The 20,507-nt window shown below is 44.0% G+C and overlaps 2 long non-coding RNA genes and 1 other non-coding gene across 3 annotated transcripts; all 3 read right to left on the bottom strand.

Moving 5' to 3' along the window:
* Window positions 1-375: 375 nt before the first annotated feature.
* Window positions 376-3,472, bottom strand: LOC144160887 (uncharacterized). The gene is made up of 2 exons (XR_013320424.1): window positions 3,212-3,472; window positions 376-533 (listed from the first exon to the last, which is right to left on the bottom strand). It is a non-coding gene; the product is annotated as an uncharacterized LOC144160887 (long non-coding RNA).
* Window positions 3,473-11,796: 8,324 nt separating this feature from the next.
* On the bottom strand, window positions 11,797-18,567 carry LOC144160888 (uncharacterized). Its single transcript, XR_013320425.1, has 3 exons — window positions 18,082-18,567; window positions 15,639-15,873; window positions 11,797-11,925 (listed from the first exon to the last, which is right to left on the bottom strand). It is a non-coding gene; the product is annotated as an uncharacterized LOC144160888 (long non-coding RNA).
* Window positions 18,568-19,240: 673 nt separating this feature from the next.
* Window positions 19,241-19,313, bottom strand: Trnar-ccu (transfer RNA arginine (anticodon CCU)). The gene has a single exon. It is a non-coding gene; the product is annotated as a tRNA-Arg (tRNA).
* Window positions 19,314-20,507: the final 1,194 nt, after the last annotated feature.

Raw genomic sequence — 20,507 nt, forward strand, 5'->3', positions numbered from 1 at the left:
TTAAAGAGATGCTCATTTATCATCGTTAATCTGTTTAGTATTTCATTAATGGTTTGAAGTTTAATCACAATCACTGGTACCCTTAATAAATACTGTATTTTCTTGACCCGTTTGACTTTGTTCCAGATTCATTTAGCTTTCTCAGTGCAATTAACTCTTAAGAGGCACATGTGGTACTATTTTTGAATACGCTACTAAAACACAATAGAGAAGAGAAGAAATTCTGCAGTTAGCATGTAACTTCAAGCATGCGCACTGAATCTGTTAACAATTTCCACCCACCACTTTGCTGCAATGAAACATATTTGGTGTACAGAATTTGTGTTGTTTATGACACAAATCGACATAGATTGGCAAGACTGACAGCAACAAGGGTACTTTTGAGGCTATATTGAGAACTGTATAATACATCATTCTGGACTTGCAACTTGCAACTTGTCTCGTATCACTTGACGGGCTTGCATGACGAACATTTCTGGATCAGATTGTCCAGTTGTCCAGTGGACGGTCCAGAAACTAGTTTAGCAGAGCAGCTGAAAACAAAAACAAGAAAGTATTTTTATTTGGGAGATTACCAAAGCCTGGACAATTACCAAAGCCATTACCAATAAAATATTAATTTCATACTTCATTAAAACTGGGTGAAAATGCATGCCGTAGACCTATTTTGTATATTTGAGGACGACCATGAAATGGTACATAAAAAATAAGGCCAAAAAAAGCTGATATACCTTTAAAACATACCTTTGATTATAACAAGCTACCAGACGTGTCTGCATTTTTTTAGTGCAGAGGCCACCGTACTTACAAATGATAGCTTCCAGTAATTTACCATCATTACCACCAAAAAGGATTGATTAGTCTCTCACAGAAAAGTAGACACTACCTCGTGAACGGCTTGGGCTAATAATTGTATGAGTACATTTTGCTCTGCTTTCGAAATGTATTGAAATTGCCGCCCGTCTGCGGGAGATAGCGCGTGCATAAGAATGAGAACCTCGGCATGACGGCACGCGGAGGTGACAGAGGAAGCAGGGAAAGAAGATTCTCACTTGTAAGGGTGCAGCATCTTTATACCAAGTAATTATGGTATAAAGGCTAACTTGAGTGTACCTGTCTTGCCTTTGAGAATCACCTTTGACATTCGCCTTTGAGATTCTTCAATGGCCGTTCTTATCAATGTATTCGTGTCTTGTAATATATCCAAATAATGACAGTACCAGCTGCTTTCGTCTTTTCCATTATCAGTGTGCCATGTTACACTGTGACATGTTACATTGTGAAAAGGGATACTGTAACTTGTATGCAGTTTGCTGAAAATGGCAAGAATTGCTCATTACTATGTGGAGTAAAACACCCTAAGGAGCAATTCTAAACCAAGGGAAAGCAAGTTAGGCCCAAATGACTGGGGCAAAAGGCAAGTGGAATTTCAAATTATATGCCAGATTTACCTGTAAGAACGTACGGGTAAGTCAGTCATGATAAGTAAGTCATGAGCGGTCAGATTAGTACAGTACAGGATATATCTTTAAGGGGGGACACTGCTCTTAAAAAAAAAATTTAATTTTTAAGTAAACTTTGTGAAATTTTTAAGACTTGGTGCTTTCCCCCACTGATTTCTTTACACCTTGGTGGCACCAGTGGCAAGGAACCATTTTGAGTGCCCATTTCAAACACTGAAGTTTAATGGGCTTTAAAATTAGTTTCAAGCGATGCATCAAAAAACTGATTCTCTTATTGCACTCACCAGGGTTCATAATGTTGGAAAATGTAAAGATTACAGTTTTATGACCAACACTGCTTTGTCCCTTGTTCCTCCAAAAATGGTTAATTGCCTCTAATTATCTTGGGAACTAATTGACAAACTAAAAAAATAACGGAATATTTGAAATCAGTGGAAAAGAAGCAGCAAGAGTGACAAGTTTAACAGAGTTTACTTAAAAATAAAAGGAATAGTTTTAGGATCCATCCATGTCTCCCCTTTAAGGAGCCATGAAGACAAAATACAAGTTTGTGTTATTCGAAAGATTTAATGTTTTATAGTGCCCCCAGCGCTTGTCCAAATGCAAACAATGTTTTATTCACTGAGAAATTGATTAATTTAAGTTAAAATTTTAATTTTCCCACTAAATCGAGTGTTCTCGTGGTCCGCAATGACTTCACAGGAATTGAGCGCTCTTCTATGGTCCCTAGAAAGATATTTCTAGGGACCATAGCTCTGCAGCCAATTGGGAGGCCTTGTTTGCTGTTAGTGAACCTAGATGGCGCCACCATACCGTAGCATACCGTTTTCTGCCTTTGGCGCGGAGCAAGAATTTCTTTCTCCGTGGCCTTTGGTTTGTTTTTGACCGTATTTAAACCTGGCTTGGTTTTCTTCAGGAAGAAAATAATTGCTTCGTGAAACATAGTGCTCGCTCTCTACAAATATGCTCACGTAAAACACCGTTCCTTGCGTCAGTCGGCAAGTGTAGTCTGAGACAACCCCAAAGCCCTGCAGTCCTGTGCAGCTAAACCAAGCATAGCGCGCACAGTACCAACAGCAGTACACATCGGCACTTCTGTTTACGTGTGCTTCCGAAACTTCCACTGTTTGTCCCACCATTCTTACGGCGTTGAAAAGAATTTGCCCTACATTTAAGCACAAATAGCTCGTTCGGCAAGCTTGTAAGCTCTGCCTCATTTGCGTTTGCTTTTGCCGCCCTCCGCAAATCCCAGAACTGTAACATGTGACGTCATAGGTTCTGCTGCGGGAAATGAGCTAGTGGGTCGCATGGCCATTCCCTTTTTTTCCTAAATATATAGCTTATTTGAGCGAAGTTTACGTTAGCAGTGGTGTCAGTATGATTCTAACGAGGCAATCTTTTGAATGAACCAAACTTGTGTTTTCTCTTCATGGCTCCTTTAAAATATACCCAGATTAAAAGAATACTTATTGGGTGTAGTACTTTCAGTCATATGAACAGACGCAGGGGTTAATCCAGAATTTTGATTTTGAGGGGGTGTCGAAATCCTCCTGAGGGGGTTGTCGTTGTCCTCCTGGGGAGAACGACAACCCCCCATATTGTGTATCCTCTTGGGAGGCTGTGTATATCCCCCTGGGTGGGGTTCTCGTGGTTGTGGAGTCTTTCTTTTTTTTTTGGGGGGGGGGGGTATAAGTTCCAGAACAGACGCATACAGTTCACCACACAACTTATAAAGGCCTGCAACTCACATTGCTCCATTTCTTCTTGAATGTCTCAAGCTCTGCGGCGGCTTTCATGGCCTTTGACTCCGCTCCTTTGGGCCGCGCTTCCTCCTGTTTGGTACCTTCACATGGTGTGATGCCAACTAGGTACCTAAAACAAAATAAACAGATAACAGTCAGTCCAGCCAACACATTAAATTCCTTGCTGGCTTAGCCTGTTCTTTTATTACCACAGTGACGCCTCTTTCTTAAGTGACTTAACCACAGCGACTTAATTCTTTCTTTACCGCACCTATTCAAAACCGTTCAATTTCAAAGATACCTTGGGAGCCCCTTTTCACAGCATTCCAGCCGTTTCTGGAACGATCTGGAGTTAGCTCAGAAAATGCCCTTTCAAAATCCATTTCGTTTTCATTTTTGCCATGAAAATGTGATTTTTGAGAAGCGTTTGCATTACCTGGGTGTGGAAAAGGGGCGTGGTCAACGCTACTGAAGAAGAATACGTGCGACTGGTAATTAGTCTGCATCAGCGTTTGTTTTTCTTTATAATGGTGAATCAGAAGCCGATTTTCCATCGTCAGGCTTGCACTCTGACAGTAATAATCTCAGAAATTGGCGGAAAATGTCAAGCAGTGTCTGTTTAGGTAGTTTTATTCCCTCTGCGTACGTTGTTCTAAGGTGTGTTGTAGTTTCACTTACCACAGGACCATTAACGAACAGTTTACAACTGTTTCGTTTTCATTTCTGCATGGCGAAATTCATATAGGCGCTACCACGCAGTTACCCAACTTCAAGCCTTGAGCATCCGCTACTAATCCTTTAAAAAAGCCTGCCGTTCCTGATTTCACCCACCCTAACCCAATTTCTGTGATGAGAACTTCCCAGGCAAGTCAAACGATAGCACCCAGTCACCAGATATCAGTTTCGACGAGGAGAGTGCTTCAAACCGCCTTACACACCGCCTGCCAGTTTCGTTTTCATACGAGGCTATCTTCAGAGTGTAGTGCTGTTTCTTAGTTGAACCCTCTATTCGGACAGTCTCCAATACGTTTTGTACTGTTTCTTTTCAAAAATTTTAGGTGGCACTGCAATGGAGGAGGCTGGTAATGCTGATCTTTTTTTATCACACAACAGCAAAAGTTTGCAGGGCACGATTCTAGCGCATTGCACCTCACTGCTGCAAGCAAGGCTACATTAGCGAGTCAGAACATCATAACTGACGGTGAGCGTCAACAAGCATCAACTTCATTTTGTTTTCAACATCATGCATGTTTTTCCGCATTGCGCGCTTGCCCCAAATACTCTGCTGGCCGGAAATGCTAAGTCGGTCATTGACAAGATGTTTTTATGTTACGTGGGGGAAAATTGCTGCCGCTGCTAATGTCAAACCACCAGATTTCTTCCAGGGAACCGCCAGAAATTGCACATTTTGAAATTTAGGTTGGGCTTCACTGCATGGCAAGAGCACAATGCAAACTAAATTTTTTTTATATATCTGACAAACTGCTCCACGCAAGTCGACATTTTTTCTAGGGCGCGTTTTGAAATGCTTCCCTACAAATTGTATATTCTAATTTTTTTATACTACCGGTGGTTTTCTTCAACGAAGGAACGGAAACCAGCGAAAAAGGACGAAAAACACGAGGAGAGACGAGACAACACAACGCTGGACTAGCAGCTGAAATTTAATTGAAGAAACCGACACACTCTGTGAACAGCCAAGTCAACGCATGCGCCAACACGTACGCGTGAACGAATGAAAATGCTATTGTTACTAACTACCTCCACTTTCGTATCGACACGTCTCAAGTTTGAAGGAAGCCGATTTCTTTGTCGCTGAGGGTGATAGACGCAGGTGCGCTAATGCAGTTGCCTTCCTGCTGTTGTCTTATGAAGAACGCCTCCAGTACTTCCCTCTAATTCTGAGTCCTCTAATTCTTAGTCCTGCAGTACTTCCCTCTAATTCTTAGTCACAGGGACCAGATGAAAAGAAGGAAAAAAAGGAAGGTTGAAGTAATGCCGTATATACATAAAGTGTTGCACAACATAAAGAAAATTGCTTCGCAGCACGTGGTTCAAGTGGTCTTTTCCGTGCCGTGTAAACTCTCCAGACTGTGCGCGTGCTTTGGAAATATGGGAAAAGAGAAATGCGCGTGTAAGACAAACAATGCCAAGAAATTCGTTAAGTGTGAGCACAGTGTCATCTATAAAATTCTGCTGAGGTGTGGGAAGGTTTACATCGGCCAAACCGGCCGATGTGTCAATGAGCGGCTGAAGGAGCATTGGGCGTTAGTTAGTTCTCAAGGAGCTGGACACCTTGCCTTTCACTGTCGACAGTGCAAGTGCGAACCATTATTTGATAGTGTAACGATCCTTGGAAAAGGCAGGACTAAGAATGAGAGGGAAATACTGGAGGCGTTCTTCATAAGACAACAGCAGGAAGGCAACTGCATTAGCGCACCGTCTATCATCCTCAGCGATAAAGGAATTGGCTTCGTTCAAACTTGAGTGGTGTTGATTGAGGTAGTTAGTAACAACAGCATCTTCATTCGTTTCACGCGTACGTGTTGGCGCATGCGTTGACTTGGTTGTTCAGAGAGTGTGTCGGTTTCTTCGTTAAATTTCAGTTGCTAGTCCGGGGTTGTGTTGTCTCGTCCCTCCCCGTGTTTTGCGTCTTTTTCGCTGGTTCCCGTTCTTTCGATATGCACCAACTGGCCCAGCAAGCTGCACTTCTACAGTACTTTTCTTCAACAACTCGGACGCACCACAATCTTTGTTTTGTTGCTTCTCTCGCTGTCAGTGAATGTGTGCATACATTTCCTTCGCGCTCAAAATAAGTTTAAGCACGTGGTGCCATTTCACAGCAGCAATTAAACGAAAATTTGGAAGTTTTTCATGATGTGTCTGGCTTGCGCCAGTTTGGTGTCGCTGAAGGCCATCTACAGTGTGCTACTGGTGTTAGCTGAAGGGCAGTTCTTTGTATGCAATGCTCGTAAGACCTCGTTTCAAAAGCGCTGCTATGTGCACTTGTGCTTCTGTACAAAGTGGCGACTTTTGTCTGCAAGCGCCGTGTGACATCTCTATGAATGGATACCCTGAGATGCTTGCTAGCCACCTGCACAGACTGGCTATCAGTACGGTGTGCACACGATTTTCCCATGCTTTGCGCTCGCTTCACAATGAGACGGTCTTGTGAGTGTTTAAGAAGTGCTGCATAAGCAATTCCCTGGTCTGCACCATGGATGACAACCCCAAAGAGTAATCTGAGACGAAACAGGTTGTAGCCTCAATAAACCAATAGCGTGTACCAATTCTTTTTTTTGCATTTTTCGGCTACAAGGTCAGGAGGTCGACTTATATTCCAGTTCGATCTCTATTCTGCATAATACGGTAACAGACACACCTGCTGAATCTGCACTTTTATTCTGCAGTTGTCATTTCTTCTCTTCAAGTTGCTGCAATGAACTGACTTTCTCCTTGATTTTGTGGCATAAAATATTTCACTCAGACACCGCATGCCCCTCTACAGTGCTGCTTAAAGGGGTCAGAAAGAACTAGCCTTAGGTAGCTCGCTCAACTACATTTCATGCTTGAAAGATGTTTTTTTTTAAACTGAAGAATGACAAAAATAGTGAAAGATCTTAAAATTTTCGGTTACAAACCACAGAAGTGATGTAATAGCAGTAATACTATAAATTGAGGTAATGGTGTGCTAATTGCACATTACAACTCGAATTATGTCTTGCAACACAACTGACGCACAACTACTATCCCACAGTCATGCTTCATGGCAATGGCTTTAGACTGCAGCCGCTAGTGGCACTAACAAGATGTCATATGGACTCGGCAATAAAGTGGCAGGTGACATACCACTACTACATCTCTTGCCATTATTATTCAGCTTAGTTGTTGGAAGTTTGCATTAAAATTGGCCTCGTAGTGATTGGGTCAATGCAGTACATAATTTGAATTCCCCACAGTTGCATTTTGTCTTCACAGTTTAACTTGATTGGCCGCATCAGATGTATAAGTAGGTGGTATCACGACTATGTTGCTCAGCACCACTGCTTATGAGGATGCCAAGTTTAACAAAATACAGCTGTTATCTGAAGGCTGATCCACCAGAAGCTACTACACACCAACAATAAGCAGAGTATTAAACTAAACAGAAAACAACCTACCTTTGAATGAACTCCATTGTCGAAGCAACCCCTCTGGGATACTTGATGTTCAGGCAGAAGTACAAAGCCAAAAGAAGCTCCACCCCAAGCAGGAAGCTTATATTTTCCACGACAAGTGCCCGGTCAACAAACACGTGGCAGCTGCAGTTAAAGAGTGTCTGAGAAAGACAAAGAAGTCATAATTGTACAGCTGGAAATATATAATACAAAACTGCTTGAAGCAGCTGCTTTTTTCTTTTGTTTAAATCGCTAAGATAGTCTCCATGAACATCCCCCAGACAAGTGTTATTAGAATACATCTGAATACCAAATGCTACATTACAATTCAGACGGTCCCCCGATATCCAGCAAACTCCCATTTAGGCGAATTCGAAGGAACCATGAATATTTGTTCATATTAAAAATTTGTCTTAAGCAGACGCTTGCCTAATTTTGTCCATGTGGCAAGAGAGCAAAAGAGGTGGACATTTTACCCATAAAATTCGTCATAACCAAGTTCGTCTCAACGAGAGTCTACTGTATATGTTACAGGCATTTATATGAAGTGTTTTCTTTTTTTTTCTCAATAAACGTTTCGGCTCCTTCTATGCCACCATGACGAACGTGATTCATGCACCTAGTTAGATTTTCCTTGCGAATGTGAAGTTAACTATACACTCAAGAATCTAATTTGATTTTAATTATTGAAATTAGTGGACATGGAAAACCATTTCTCAAGGTTCCAATTGTTCTGAGCTGAGCTAGCCCAGTGCCACGACAGCCAGGCAGACTTGCTTTGAAACAGAAGGAAGGAGGATAAATGAAGCATCGCGGGCTGCAAGGACAAGAGGAGGAGTGAACTGCCTCAGGCAGCCAGAAAAGGGGTGGTCAAGTCAATCGACACACTCTTGAGCATGCCGTGGCAAAAACACTTACACCAGGATATCTTGTTTTCTGATAAGGTAAACAGGTATTGTCAATTTGGCACTTGTATCTGTCGCATCTGCTTCCTAAAACCAAGTTCTGTACTCTGTTCGTGCTATTTTATGCACAGTTTCAAAAGGCAAAAACTAGTTGGCCATACTCAGCCATACAGGCTTGCTAACATATTGTCCAAGCCAATGTGAGAACAATTTCAGAGGATTGTGCAAGGGAAGTGGCACTTTAGCATACAATTCTGCTAAAATTGCATGTAAATCAGTTGAAAAACTGAAATACATGACCCAAGCATTCTACACTTTTTTTGTGGTAGAGCAGTCTCTTCCCACTTCATTTATCATAATGGAGAACTTTGAAAGAAAAAAAAACAAAATCCGCTGAATCAGAGTTCCGGGCTCAGAGTTGTAATAGCAAAACAAGGTGCCAGTACAAATCCTTGTCCTCTCCATGCTTATTCTAGGATGCTAATTTGCTAAGCACGCAAATAAAGCATTACTGTTTCTGTTGCCATCAGGTGCTAAAGACAAGCTAGCTCTCTGGTTGATCTGTCTTCACAGACTGTAAAAGAGTCGAGTGCACTCGGAGTTGTCTTGTTTTAATGTGAAAGCATTTTTTAACTCGGTAGGTTGAAAACTGGCACACTGGCAACAAACAAAATGGTTAAAGGCGCAGTCACACTAGCCTGACCATCGGACGATTTGATCGGCCAACACCGTGTCGGCGAGCTGTCGGCAGCCATGTCACACCACGTTGACACCGACCGTTGGCCAATCGTCTGCGTCAGCGAGAAATCGGCGGGGCCTCGGTGTCTGCACGATGTCGGCCGACGCGCTTGTCACACCACGCCGACGACCGCACGACGACCCTCTCCACTGGGGATCTCTTTCTTTCTTTAGTCAAACATAGAGTATCGTGTCACGACTGCCGCGACATAAGCCGTTCGTGTGTACTCGCGTGTGCGCTGCTTGTACTGTGTGTACTTCTCAACTTCTTGTTAGATCACAAACAAAGATAAAAGAGCTGTGTTCGCTGCTGCCGTGGCAGTAATAATACGGATTTTATGGATGAACCCCGGCAAAAAGACCTCTGTAGCACGTAGAATATGCATCTAAATTAGTACGTACGTCAGCGGAAATTTAACCTCCTCTAATAGAGAAGGCTTTACAGTGCACCATGGTACCGCATTTTTGAGAAACGCGGTGCAAGAAAAGTAAGCTTAATTGTGGCTCCAGACGCCACTCGCTGTTTCGAAGGAAATTTTCCATAACAAAGGTAGTTGCTTCTCAAAATCACGCAGAAAATGATTCGAAAATTAGATACACAGACCATGCTCCTTTAAAAACCGCAAAAAAAAAAACCCACTCCGTCAGGAATTGAACCCGCAACGTCGAGCGAGCGAGCGACCGGCGCGACGCATGACACCACTGTGCCCCAACACAAATGCTGACCAGCTGCCAATTAGCCTGTGTACTAGATGGAGGTCCATCCTTCGTATAGTACATCGGTGTTTACTAGCTGGTTTACAGAACTCCTGGCTGGTAAACTGAAAGCAATGTTCCCCGAAGCCCCCACAATAGCTTATTGCCATCAACTCCACTGCTTCGCGAAAGCGCTCGCGAAAATATGTGTGCCCGGCTGCGACTGCGATTTCACACTGCAGGGATAGTGCTTGCCGTACTTTGGTTTTGCGTTTTACGATAAAAACCTTGGCCGATATTTATCCGTTATTACCCAAATTACCCTACGTAACTTTTTTTCTGCATGAAACTGATTTTTTTTTTTTTTGTACAGGCGAGCCGATAGCACACACATGTGCAGTTTGCAGTTCGGGAGAGCGGTGTCGCCGAAGAACACGGCCGAAGCATCTAAAGCCAAACAACGGATCGCACTAGCGCTAGTGTTGAGTTGCATGAGCTTCATGGACGTTACTGAGTTTATTACACTCCAGAAACTAACCAAACAGAGCTGCATTCATTGTGGCACGAATGTTGTAGGGGCGCAGTTTTCGCTTCTCGGTCTATTCTCGACGACGCGTCAGGCGACTGGTCGGGCTAACGGTTTTGCTGGCGCCTTCGGTCGGCAAGCCAGCTACACTACGTGCACTTTCCATCGGCCAACATGTTTATGTCACCGTCAGCGTAGTATAACAACGTAGTCTGCAACTGAGCAGTTGGCCAATGGTTCAGCGACTCGTAAACGTTGCCGTCGCATTGTCATCACTGCCGTGTCAGCCAAGTGTGACCGCGCCTTAAGGGATCGAAGAATACAAACCGGGTGGAAAAATGCTTTGCTTTAATATATATATATATATATATGTATATATATATATATATATATATATATATATATATATAGGCCAGACCGTTCAAAACTACTAGAACTGCTACCATGGCTCATACATGTCCGCATTGTGTAGCGCAAAGCAAATGTCAGGCAGATTTCACAGAACAGAAGCACACAGTCTTTGTCAAAATTTTCTAGGCCAAGCCAAAAGTGTACAGGCTGCAAAAAAATTTACAAGCTTGTGTACCGGGCGAGGCTGAAATATTTTATGTCGGATATATAGACAAGACACCTTTCTTTCTTACTGTTATAAAATATTTTTGTCACATTTAAAGGTAAAGCCGATTCTTTGAGTCCTTTGTGGTCGAGAGGGCTTAGGATTGGCCTAGAAAAGTTTGAGAAAAGGTGCGCATAAGTTTTTTTCTTTTACCTTAATGTGTAGGTTACCTTACAGAGCAAAAACAGATGGACGCAAAGAATACATTTGAAATAGATACCATTCTTTCGCACGTATAAACCGCACCAAAAATGCCCAAATTCTAGTGGCAAAGTAGGGTGCAGATAATGCATGGGGTTCTCCCTTTAGTGCAGGTTCACGGCAATGTGCGTGGTGTAACACAGGCTAAGCCTTCGATTACACGAAACATACAAGAAAGAAAACACAAGGATGGCGAATTGTGACTTTCGGCTTGCAGTCAGTGTATTGTACTTGCTAAATATACGCGTTTTCTTTAGTAGTCCGGGAATCAAATGTCCGGGAAATACGCGAGGATATTTTTTTTCTTTTTTGGCATCTCAAAGTGGAGGTGCAGATTATATGCAGGGGCGGGTTATATGCGTGGGGAAATATGGTGTTTTATCAGAAAATCAGTATTGTATTACTACACACAAAAAAAAAAATTGAATGAGTAATCTGGCAAAGAGAAAAGACGTTTTTCTGGCAGAATACAAACACCAGTTGAATCAATGAAAACAATGGTGCTGCATGCCCACATTGCTCTTTTTGAAATTGATGATCACGATACGATACTCTTAACAATCAAGGTGGCCATAATATTTACCTGAACCTCTTTTTGATTGACGGGTGGCTAACCTACAACCCAACAGAGTACATGCTTGGCCAATATATGTAATTCATGCCAGCCATTTTTAATGCCGCAATTTCCTGTGCCAAACTTGGAGGCTTGAAATGTATCACATTTTATACAAAGTTTCAACAAGTTTAAAGCTAATTATCAAAACCCTTCAAAAAAATAAAGGGGATAAAAGGAAATGAATTGGGAAAGCTTACCCAGCGCTCCAATAATTGGCAATTCAAGGAAGTCTGGTCCGGAATTCTTCTGTAAGTTCTGTTGATGCCTAATACACAATGAAAAAATAGAAGGGCAATAAGAACAAATTTTAAAGATGTCTCCAAATATCTAGAGGCCTTTCATCTATTCTGTTGTTTTACAGGTACAACGGACCTTCTTAATCCTCAGAAAAACGTCTGCTGTAGCCGAAGTATGCAGTATCAGACACGGGAGGGGAAGGGGAGGGGTTATGAGTGCAAAATTGGGTACTTTGACCGATATTGCATATACATAGTACAAACACTGTTGTTTTTACACGCCTGCAGCACCTCAGTGTTTGCCCACGGGCAAAGAATCGCCTAAACATCATTTCCAAAGCTTAGCACCAGCACTTGGAAAAGGCCTACTGCATGCGGTCAAGTCTGTAAAGATGCATGATAAGCAGAACAAATGAAGCAAGAATATAACTAGGAGCAATTATTAACCAGCTACAAAAATCAGTTGCGCCCATCAGAATTAGCTGGGCACTTTGAATCCCTTCGTGACAAGGCAGAATTCCAGAAACCATTCGTCAGACAAATCCAATCGCTGCCTGACGTTCCCCCAAAGCAGCTTTCACAGTTTTTATGATTTTAGTCAGGTCATTGAAACAGCTGTAATGAAATAATCTGATGATGGACAGCTGTGAAATAGAAAGTTAGACCATTTGGACTGCGCACGGCCACCGGCAGATTGCATACAATGTACGGGAACCAACCCCCCTGAGGCATTTCTTACCTTTTTCACCGAACGAAACGGGATTGATGCATGCATGGGAATAATAAATACTGACCTTCACTGAACCCGGGTTCTTAATTACATAAAAAAAACTGTGACGAAGGGAAGACTTAACTCCAGGTGCACCACTTCGCGCACTCGTAGCACTGTTGTTCAATCTCACCAGAGTCGCGTTTATTGGCAGCGGCCTCATTCTTGATGGTCGAGCGGACCGTCTGCTTAGACAGGCCTGTACTTCTCGTGATGTCGGCCTGTTTTTCCCAATGTTTGACAGCGCTAAATGGGCTTAATTTATCCGACAGTGAAATCAGCTACCCTGCCACTCATGCCGCTGGTCGCAAACACACAAAAAAAAGACAAGTCTACTGGCACTGGTTTAACTTCGCTACGCCAACTACCCGGCTGCCAACAATGTTGCCAGACATAGGTTTTCTCGCCAAATTAAACAAAGAAAAAGCATGCCGACTCTGCGGAAGCCCGATTTAAACATTCAGTCGAAAAATTTCGCCTAAAATTTAGTCTATTGTAGCCGATAGTCTGCTCTAGCCGGTCCATTATGAGCAAAGTGGACTCCATTTAAAATGCATGGGGACCAGACAAAGCAACAGAAATGGACTGTTGTAACCGAAAGTCTGTTGTTGCCGGATCCGCTGTAACGAGCATAGACTGTATGTACCTGTATATTTATGTACGTATTATTGCAGGCAGCATGTGTAGCACTGCCAAAAGCTTGGGTGATATGCAGACATCTTATAATTTACTCCAGGTGGTCCACTAATTGTCATGCATGTAAGAGGTGAGAACGCACACGTCACATTTCACGCAACGTTGATGTTAGGCCATCCGGAAGCAGAAAAATTAATTACAATCCCTGTGCATAATGTTTCGGTGACACGTTATAGCCCCTGTCCTGCAGGAAAGTCCTCGCTACTTGTAACTGTATATGACTGCAATGCAGTAGCCACGCATTGGGAGAGCCGAACTACACGAATTCCTCACAAGCAACAGAAAAAATTATTGGGTGAACTTATTAAGAATGTGAAAGCCTACTTGGGCCTTTTGTTGAACTCTTGTTGAAATTTGCGGCTGCACCCTGTCACATATATTGCATCTTCAAAAGCTCGTTCCACTCGCTCTCTATTGCCAGGAGCGTCCTTGTTAGTCCCCGTCCATACATTTACCCTTCAAGGTGGCTTGTATAGAACGTGTGGCAGCCCCCCCCCACTCCTTTGGTGTTCCACTTTCTTGAGGCGCGTTCAATTCCTCCTTCTCCCAGCCCTCCTTCAAACCTCCTCCTGCGCTGCTATTTCCCTTTTCTGGTATGTGATCACCAGCTTGCACTTGCTCTGCCCACAGCTTCCACTTTTTTGTACCATTACTTTTTGGCACTTCACGCCGTGTGCGCTTGGTACAGAGATATCTAAAGCTTTCATCCTAAAATGTCAAATAACAAGTTAGACTAGAGCTTTTAACAGTTCCCACTACAATCTGTGGGATGTACATGGTGCAAGCTTAGATGAGGGCCTGGAGTGAGAGTGTTGCCTGGTCAAGGTTGTTGGTTATTACTAGTGACCGAGTCAGCTCAAATGTCCTAATGGTGGACAGGTAAGAAATGGTCGTACTGAGGTTTCATGCAGCCAAGAAACAGTTCCTAGGTCCTGGCTAAGGTGGAAACGCATGGCCTCTCTTTAGTGTTACTGGAGTCTTGAAGTTTTGGGAGTGGTGAAGAAAAGGCCCGCATGTGGTCATTGGAGGATTCAGCTAGCCACATTCCAAACATTCGAAGGCTTGTTAACGTTTATCAACCACTCCTTCTTGTACCAGAATTATTCTTCTCTTCTCTACATCTCACTTTTGTGCCCAAGGACTGGTGCATTTCAGTCATCCCAGCTTTTTAAGACATGCCTATACTTCTTACATGATATCAGCCCCCACATTTTTCTGTTTCATCTAAAACAGTGCCCAGTAGGGGTGTAGCCTGGGGGGGGTGTGCAGCTGTTGTGATGTCAGAATACCCCCCAAAATTTATGCATAGAGAAAAATGACGTATATTGTTTGGGCAACCAGAGCAGTCACACCTTTTTTTTCCTGTTGGTGTATAACACCTCTGAAATATTGGTCTGCCTACGCCACTAGTGCACAGCATGACAGAAAAGAAAGTGGGAGGTGTTTTATGGCACGACGTCAGCAACACATAGCATTTTGCTTAAAGCCAACCTGTCAGATGTTGCTACGAGCCTGGGTGAATGCCAGAGTGTAGAATCTATAACACCTATGTTGAAATGAATTTCTGCCACACCATCTTGGCTGCAGCATTTCACAAACTTCAAAAGTTATCTGACAGTATTAACACAGAAACATGGAAAATCTTTTTGTTATTAGTGTAACAGCATTTTTCTGTGCATGCAGGAGAAAACAAGCTGAAGAGTATTCAAGGCACTTTTGCCTTGCGTCAATGCAACAGGAACCAATAACAATATTTGTACTTGGTATATATCACCCCAAGTGCTTCAATATCGAAGTGCAGTTATTGGCTAAGGAACTGAAGCTCCGAAATCCCAATTCCCAACTTCCCATCCATTTTGGTGAGCAAAAAGAATGCCCGCAAACTGGTTAGAAAAAACAACTTTTACCTCTCTGAATGAATGTGGATCTGAAAACAAAGAGTGCTCTACTGCAAAGAATGTTTTACTCATTTACTTAAAACAATTACCAAGCATTCCTGATGGATTGGCACTTATTAAAATTTTCTCGATTGTCGTGGAGGGTGCAGCAGAAGGTACCACTATTTACCGGCTGTGCTAATTGGAATCCTCACACCCAAAGTTGGGAGAAGAAATTTCTCCCATCTCACTTCCAACCTTTGTTTAGCTGTAACAGATAAATATCATTAAAAGGTTACCCTTAAAAAAGTACTATGCATTGGCTTCTTTGTTTTGTATAGCTGAACCATCACTGCACACAGATATACAGCTACAATACAAGACATGGGAGCACTCTTACCTCGTGCAGCTGCATTATCTTCTCCAGGTCGTCACCAAAGTAGGACACCAGCAGTGGGATCAGGCAGATTGAATCAGCATTTTCCTTGCCAAGCTTAGTTCCAGGCTGTTCCATCTTCAGGGCCCACTCCAGAACGCACTCGCTCTTGGAGGAGGACCGAATGAACAACACCAGCTCAGCCACTTCCTCTTTTGGCACGCCGCAGAGCTTCCCCCTGAGGCTGACACCTGTGAGCCTAAAGAGTTCATATAATAACATGGCATCAACATTCAATAACACAAAATTGCCTTTACCATTGGAGTTTTCTTTCACACGCAAGGCATTTATGCCTAGCTTGAGCTTACCCACTCGAACTATACAAAACCTTTGTTCTTAGGTGATTGAGCATACTGTACTTACTCGCGTAATGAACCCACTTTTTTTCCAGAAAATTCGGCGTGAATTTGGGGGGAGGGTTGATTATGCAGGACAAAATTGCCACAGTTTTAAAGGTCGAAATTTCATACAATAAAGTTGCTCAGAGAAGCACTGTCAGAGCCTTGCCATTTTCGTGGAAACACGTAGGTAATTATGTAATCAAATTTCTTTTTTATTCGCAACATGCTAGTGGGTTCGTACTCGCCATGGAGCTATACCCTCCTTAGTAAAGTTGCTTGCCGCCTCACATTTGCTGTCGGCCCACAGCGCACCGTCTTGCGTGCTATCAAGGCACTCAAAAACTCCTTTTCCGACACCGGGAAACTTCCCTTCTTTAGACCCACGAAACACACGGCGATCCCCCTGTTCCCCACCCGGGGGCAAGGGGTCAAATGAATGAAATATGCAGAAAAATGACAAAGGCTCAGTGAAAGAGGTCTCTTTAACGCCATCTCAATCTTCATGCGCTGCGTATTTCAACCATGAACACGGTCTGACTTGAAAATGTTATCATAAAAAGATCACACACGTATATATATTTCAGAGATCGTGTTTTTAGCACATGCACTGTCACAGGAAAATAATATGTAACTTAGAAACCCAAGCATGCTTCAGAAATAAACTGAGATAGACAATAACAAATGAATAAGTGCTCCTTGCATTTTGCCATAAAAGAACCAAAATGTTATGTTGTCATCAGGAAATATGCGGCTTGGAATCGCGATGCAGATTAACATTGCTCTGAAGCAGGCCTGGGTTTCTAGATTTTTTTTTGAGTGGCAAGCTACATTCTGGTTGTGGGATTTTTACAATAAAATAAAATCATAAATAGACATAATAGCATGCCTTTTGTCTTTCCACTTGTCCCCATCTGTCGTCACGCTGTCGTCACAAACCATCTGTCGTCACAAACCATCCTTACAAACATATTCTGAACTGCAAACATAACTTGCCCATTTATAAATTGCAAAGTCGCATTAAGCTTTACATAAGATATCCTATTTGCTTTTTACGTAATTAGGTTTCATTGTTGAGATTGAATACGTTGAAGTAACTAATCTATGGGTGCATAGTAATAGAGGGCAGCAAATTAATGATTGGGGTGGGGATCTTTAACGTGAGCGAGATTTCAAGACAGGTATTTTTATTTCACACTTCCATCCCAAAAAGAGCTGCGCCCCTAGAAAAAATAAAGCGACGCGGCGAACGTCTTGGCTCCTAATGTTCCATAAAACAATTATGCATGATAAAAATCATAAAGCCAACACTGAAAAACAAGCACTGTAATAAAATTATCATACATATTAATGTTATCCAACACTACTATACTTACCAGCAGAAATGACATTGTTCAAAAATTTTTCAGAAAGATTTTTTTGAAGTTACATCTATTTCGTGAAGTTGGTCTAGATAAAAATTGCGTAGTTTAACTTAATCTTAAACACCAGGCAAAAAAAAAAAAGCCCCATAACATCCTACGCTCTCATTTTTCGTTGCGTCAAACCCAGCTACAGCTTTCCCGCATAAACTAGATGCCTAGCGGTGAAGGCTGAGTCAGGACGCAGCAGGGGGAACAAAACGTGCAGCTTGCGTAAAGTGCATGGCATATTTCTGCAATACAGAACGCGCTATATCATACTACTGCATCAGAACTGCCCACAACGCAATTTGTAAATTAATTTCGCCTCGTAGAGGCTACACTCGCGAGTAAACTAAGCTGCCTTTTGTTCGTTGCCAACTGGCTGTTTACACGCTGCGTATACCTTATTTACAGTAACACCGTGCTCTTTATCTCAAGAGACGCAATGCGACCGCGTATACCTTATTTACTATAACGCCCAGCTCCTTATCTCAAGGGACGCGATGCGACCACATGTAGTCTAATCTCGCATCTCCAAGCTGCCTGCGCGAGGGTTAGCTCGCGACCTTCAGTCAACCGTTCGGCGGCGTTAAAACGCTCGCGACATGGACAACTTACACCAGCCAAACAATTCTAAATCATCCACGTTCACGGGAGACTTCTTACCGTGGAAGCAGTCTCGTGGAAGCAGTCTCGTTGTTCCAGCGTTGGCAGCGGTCAAACAAATCTCGAAACTATACGCCGTTGACGAACCTCGCTGTCATGGAGCCCGCAAGCTTCCGAACGGCACGGACGGCGCGAAAAAAATTTTCGTTGGGCTGTCTGCGCATGCGTGTCTCGCTCCGCGATCAGCCGCGTGGTTCCCGCTTGGTGCTCCGGTCACGTTGCGCCGAGAAGAAACGTAGAGACGAGAAATTTGATGAGAATGTTGCCGAAATAAAGTGAAAATGCTGGGTACGTTGCTTATACGCTATGGAAATGTCTGCTAATAATTGAATGAAGCAGAAATAAGGGGCCGGAAGGCCTGAACGTCCGTATTTTGAAGATACGGTACAGGTACCGTAAGCGGGAACGTACGGTTTCGCAGCGCCTACGGCGCGTTTACGGCTCCAGTGGCGTAAAGTTCGCTGTAATTTTACGGTTTTTTCTAACAGTGTACCTACCCAGATATATATATATATATATATATATATTGCATGGACGCAGCCCCTACGAGCGCCAGCGCAGGGTGATTACTGTGAATTGCGCGCGTCGCACAGCGATAGTGGCGTCAGTGCGTCATGAGCCCGTGCGCGCGTGTGTGATGAACAGTGAGACGGGACCAATACGTGCAGTGCGAATACAACCCTGAACATGCGCACAACCAACGGAGTGGCGTAAATTGCGCTCACAGGAGCGCGGGGGGGGAGGGTGGGTGCGCACCGGGGCACACGCGACGCGAGGGCGGCTGCTTCCGCGGGCTGCGGACGGGACCGACGGGAGGCCAGCCACAGCAATGACGCCCGGACAGCGAGGAGCATCCAGCGTCCGCGGCGGGCGCTCTTTGCCCGTCGTCGGCACAAGTGACTGAAGACATCGTCGTGAGTGTATAGCACCAGGCCGTACCTTTCTGAACAAGCAATGCTTCAACGGCCGCAATGTTCTCTTTACCCACACGCTGGCTGTAATACTGTAACAGTGCCTCTAAAGTTGCTTTCTCTGTTTTTTTCCTTCCTTTGTTCTCCCGGAATAAACCGGTGACTTGTTCTCATGTGGATCGGCGTTACTTCGTCGCGAGGGTTCGGGCTCGCGAACCCTTTACGTTCGAAGGGCGTTCCTTCACTGGCGCCCAACGTGGGGCCCGAACCCACGACCCTGAGATTAGGAGTCTCATGCTCTACCGACTGGGCTAGCCGAGCATTCGCCAGCCGCACTCTCTCGGCGGCCGAACAGAACTATTCAGTGACAGAAAAAGAGTGTCTTGCCATAGTGTTCACCCTGAAAAAGTTTAACATGTACTTGGATGGCGCAGATTTCACGATACAGACTGACCACCAAGCACTGTCATGGTTGTCACGGCTTCAGAACCCTACGGGTCGCCTCGCACGCTGGGCGCTAAACATGCAGAAGTATCACCACAAAGTGGAATACAAGAAGGGCGCCAGCAACAAAACCGCAGACGCCTTGTCTCGCGCACCCCTACCAGCACAACAGCAACGAAAACCCCAGGTCTTCGAGGTTACAACGCCTGCAGAAGCCTGGGGAACCCCAAGCATCGTCTGGCTACTGCCAGAAGATGCCTGAAACGCAGCAGGCCGACGAACACTGCAAGCGCATTAGGGAGTCCATTGCGGCTGCGGAGAACGACGATACTACTGCGGCACGGGCCCCGCAATACGACTGCTACGTAAAAAGCCAGACGGCTTGCTACTGCGGTACATCCCAAGTGCAGATACGGACATTGGTAAATATCCCTTTCGGGTATTCGTACGAAAGTGGCTAAGGCGGTCTTTTGTGGAATATTATCACGACACCACCCTCGCAGGTCATATGACGGACGGAAAATATACGAAAAGCTATGCCGCATTGTTACATGGCCTTGCATGAGAAAGGAGGTTATGACGCACGCCCAGACATGCCCAGTTTGCCAGTCTGTAAAGCCAAGAGGAGGTAAACCACCTGGCCTCATGAAGTTTGTCGACAGCCGCTTCCCTTGGCAGATCGCGGCTTGCGACGTGATGGGTGCATACCCAAGATTGGTTAAGGGCAATCGCTCAATCGCTACCTCCTTGTGGTCACAGACCATTTCTCCAAGTGGGTCGAGCTGTATGCGTTACGTAAACTTTATTCAAAGTTGATCTGGAACAAGTTGTTGGATACGTTCACCCGCTTTGGATTTCCGGAACCACTCATAACTTACAATGCGACGTACTTTAGCAGCAAGAACTTCGGGGACACTTGTTCGGTTCAGGGCGTAGTACTTAACAAGACTACTCCCTACCGTCTACAAGCCAAGATTACGGAACGTGTCAACAGGAACTTGAATATTATGCTGGTGGCCTTCACTGAGCGCCACAAAGACTTGGATGCCCGCCTCTCGGAAATGGCGTTTG

The sequence above is a fragment of the Haemaphysalis longicornis genome, unplaced genomic scaffold (assembly GCF_048455015.1).
Source record: "Haemaphysalis longicornis isolate Haplotype H1 unplaced genomic scaffold, Haemaphysalis longicornis Haplotype H1 scaffold_11, whole genome shotgun sequence".
In the NCBI taxonomy this organism is placed as follows: Eukaryota; Metazoa; Arthropoda; class Arachnida; order Ixodida; family Ixodidae; genus Haemaphysalis; species Haemaphysalis longicornis.